A 4,654-nucleotide genomic window follows, 5' to 3' on the forward strand; every position below is an offset into this window, starting at 1 on the left:
AAGATTGACATCTGCCTAAAAAACACGACTTTATTTGCGCAAAATTAGTTATTAGTATTAGTAAATAAAAATCCACATGAAAATGGCATATTGAAGTTTTTTTTTTACATTTGATTTTCAACAAATTAAGTAAATTATTTAGTAAAATAAAAAAAATACAACTAAAATACTTAATGGTACAATATACATTTTTGTATTATTTACAATAAATACATTAAAAATCTGCCTAAAAAACACAACTTTATTTGCGCAAAATTAGTTATTAGTATTAGTAAATAAAAATCCACATGAAAATGGCATATTTAACTTTTTTTTTTACATTTGATTTTCAACAAATTAAGTAAATTATCTAATAAAATAAAAAAAATACAACTAAAATACTTAATGGTACAATATACATTTTTGTATTATTTACAATAAATACATTAAAAATCTGCCTAAAAAACACAACTTTATTCACGGAAGATTACAATTTTTTAATCAGTGGAAAAAAAGTAGTAAGATTGACTTTTCTCGAAAACAATTGAAGCCCCCCCCCACCCACCACTCCCCCACCCCAAAAAAAATTACAATTGTATTTTTGTAAAAATTGTGAATTTATTTTTGGCAAATCACGAGCCCTCGGGGAAAAAAAGACTACTGTAGTGAGATTGAGATGACTTTTGGGGAGGAAAAATGATAACTTCATTTAAAAATAATTCTAAACAAACTTCTAAACAAGAATAAATTTAAATATTTAAAAAAAAAAATCTTTATTCCACCCAAAAAAAACAACAACTTAATTCTCACTGAACTTTATCATTTATCTGTCAAATAAAAGCAACATTTTTGGTGTAAAATTACAACAACAAAAAAAAACGCTCTACTGGTAATATCCAGCCTTTTTTTCCTGGAAAAAAAAATCGTAGTGTTTTCGCAGGAAAAAATATAACTTCATCATTTAAAAAAAATCTAACTTCTAAAAAAGAAAAAAATCGATATTTAAAAAAAACAAAAAAAACTTTATTCCACCCAAAAAACCCACAACTTGATTTTCACTGGACTTTTTCATTTTTCAGTCAAATAAAAGCAACATTTTTGGTGTAAAATTACAACAACAACATCAAAAAACGCTCTACTGGTAATATCCAGCCTTTTTTTTCCTGGAAAAAAAAATTCGTAGTGTTTTCGCGGCGGAATGACGGCGAGGGGCGTGGCGTAGTGAGACGAGCGGGCGGGCGGGCAAGCGGAGGGCGCATTGTCCCACATGTCTGCGGGGGGGCTGTCGTGGGGCCAATGGCGACGCAAGAATGCTGACGGGACAAAAGGCCATAACTGGCTTGTGCGGCAGCACAAGCGGGCCATTGTGCACTTACAGGCACGCAGCGCCACCACAACACACAAACCGCAGCAAAGCCCTGCGTGGCACGCCGGCGGGCCGGCGAGCTGCAAACGCTTTCCCACAGCGGCAGCCACAGGACGGAGGGTTTTGGAACTTTGGGCGAGCGAGCATAGGAAATGCAGAGAGAGAGAGAGAGAGAGAGAGAGAGAGAGAAAGAGAGCGAAGGTCCTTGGCTCGGTTGAGTTGTTGTGTCTTCACGCCAAGGACAATTCCCACTGCAGGGACGTCCTCCCTCAACAAAACAAGAACACAAAACAGAGGGGCCAGGTCATTAAGAAATGAGGAAATAAAAACATAACATTTAAAAAAATGTGCAAAATCATTGACAATAATTCAATTTTTAACTGTATTTTATACACACTAATTAGAATTAGTCAATTTAGCAAATGTAAAATATACTTATACAATGGTTTATTTTGTTTTTTCAAATGTATTATTTACAATCAATCAAAAGAAATGTCAAATGGTTTGCGCTACCTACACTATTTTTTTTTTACATTTGACCTATTTTTAATGAGGTATCTGAATTTTAAAAAGTTGTAAATGTGTAGTTATATTTGAGTAATACATTTAAAATGTCATTTACAAAAATCCACGAATTAATAATTTAGTAAATTTAAATCCACATGAAAATGGCACATTTAACTTTTCTTACATTTTATTTTCAACTAATTAAGTAAACAATTATTTAATCAAATAAGAAAATACATCTGTAAAATATTTTATGGTAGAATATACACTTTTGTATTTATTTCAATAAATACATTAAAATTTTTTAATGAAATAAATACATTTAATATATTTTTTTAATTAATTAAAAATTGTTTATTCAACTAAATAATTCAATCAGATTTTTCATCGAATTATTTACTATTCGAATTATAATTATACAATCCGTTGTATAAAAAAAAGTTTGACCAGTATTCAGTTTTTCTAAACCAACTAACAAATTGTTGAGATAAATTAATAGAAAATGAGTACAATACATTTCAATTAGCAATTTGGGGGGAGACTATGACTGAATGAATGCAACAGTACTTTAATTCATGTCTTGCCACAGTTCTCGTTCCCGCCATGCTACGGGAAATCTGTGAACGGTCACTGAATAATACTGAAAACCCCCCAAGAAGAGCGTCTGCTCACCTCTGCCTGTCAGACAGGTGAGCCGCCTACGACGAGCCAAGAATGCGTCAGCACCTCGCGGCCAAACGCGTCACGGCCAGTGGGCGGAAAAGGGCCCAAACCCAAACAGCGCAGACGGTCGACATTCTGCGGCGCCGTGTGAAGGCAGGTTCCCGGCTCGGCTGTTTTGGGAGCCATGCTGACGGATTGACTTCAGCACACGGGAGAGAAAGTCGCAGGCGATAAGGATATTTTTGACAAAGCTGTGTGAAGAATTTCAAGGTCTGAGTGGCGGCCGCTGGAAAACAAGATTAGCGGGCTGTTACATAAAAACAACACACAAGACAACAGCGAGAGAATCAGGAAAAAACACAAACTTTCAAGTTAAACATTAAAATTCTGCTTTTTGGTGTCTATGTCACTGAAATTTGCTAGGTGGCTTTGCTATCATGTGTAAATATGGGTAAGTTAGCCTAGCCTAGCATCAGTTTCTGAGCAAAGTTAGCCTATTGGCTACAGTTGTTAGCTGGGTTGCTTGAGTTTTAGGAAAAAAATGTTGAGTAAAGCTAGCTAGCAAAGTTAGTCTAGTAGCTTCACTTTTTCCAGACAGTTAGCCACTTAGCTTCAGTCTTTGAGTAGAGATGTAACAATCCATTAACCAACATGTTGAAATCTTTTATTCCAATTCACCTGACATTTTTTTCCTGTAAAGTTAGCCTTTGAGCTTTACATTTTCTCATCATGTTGACCAGGTAGTTTCAGTTTTTGAGAAAAAAAAATCTGGAGTAAAGCTAATCAAGTAACTTTAGAAAAGTAGCGTCACTTCCCAGTTTAGGTGAGAAAAGTTAGCTTCATTTTTTGAAAATAGCTTACCAAATAGCTTACCTTTCGACTGCCGCAGTCAGCTCCTGCTACATTCCTGATCATTCATAAACTTAGAGAGTTTTTGGGATGAAAAAGAGTAATATTAGTCACAGTCAGGTTGCTTTAGTTCTGAAGTCATGAGTAAAGTTAGCCAGCTAGCCAAGTAGCTTTAGCCTAGCTTCAGTTTCTGAGCAAAGTTAGCCTCATAGCGTCAAACTTTCATGAAGTATGTGAGCAGCTTTAACCAGGTAGCTTCAGTTTTTAATTACAATTGAGTAAATGTCATAATATATATATTTTTTTGGTATTATGTTTCAAAATTACGGAAGCGTATTGCATTCACATGAAAAAAAAAATCCTGTTTTTCTGAGTATTTTTTTTGGCCTTTGTTTTTTTTTATTTGTTTTTTTTCATTTTTTTTGAATATTTTTTTTCTATAACAAAAAAATATACAGAAAAACAGAAAAAAATATTCAGAAAAACAAAAACAAATATTTCAAAAAACAGGAAAAAAATATTCAGAAAAAAAATTATTTCAAAAAACAGGAAAAAAATATTCAGAAAAACAGCATGCCAGTTTCTGTTTTTCGGAATAATATATATTTTTTTTACCTCTGAACGCCAAGTGACGTGTTGCAGACTCGCTAATGGCAGACTCCTTCCCGCAAACCTCATCCTGCCTTCAACTTTATACCTAAGCCGGTTCAATTAAAGTAAGGCATGTACCGTAATTAGTAACACAAAGTATTAGCTGTGTTTTATGCTTTTTAACTGTATACGTTCCTCATAATGTAAGATTATATCATTTTTAAAATTATTCAGAAAAACAGAAAAAAAATATTCAGAAAAACTGAAAAAAAAATATTCCAAAAAACTGAAAAAGAATTACTCTGAAAAACAGAAAAAAAATTCCATAAAACAGAACAAAAATTATTTAAAAAAACAAGAAAAAAATTACTCTGAAAAACAGAAAAAAAATATTCCATAAAACAGAGAAAAAATAAAAAATAAAAAAAAACAAATCCCCCCCCAAAACATTTCCCAGAAAAACAGGATTTTTTTTTTCATGTGAATGCAATACGCTTCCATACAAAATAGCCTCACTTCAGTTTCTGATCAAAGTTAGCAGAGAAGAATCCATTTTTTCATTTTTTTTCCTACCCAGTTAGCCTCACTTAATCAGTAAACCGTATTAAAGGGAGGCACTAACATTACCCAAATATCTTAAGTAATTTGAATACTTGTGCTGTAAACATTCACGGGAAAAAAAAAATACATGAGAAAAAG

The sequence above is a fragment of the Filicampus tigris genome, chromosome 22 (genome assembly GCF_054856515.1).
Source record: "Filicampus tigris isolate MCC_2025a chromosome 22, RoL_Ftig_1.0, whole genome shotgun sequence".
NCBI lineage: Eukaryota > Metazoa > Chordata > Actinopteri > Syngnathiformes > Syngnathidae > Filicampus > Filicampus tigris.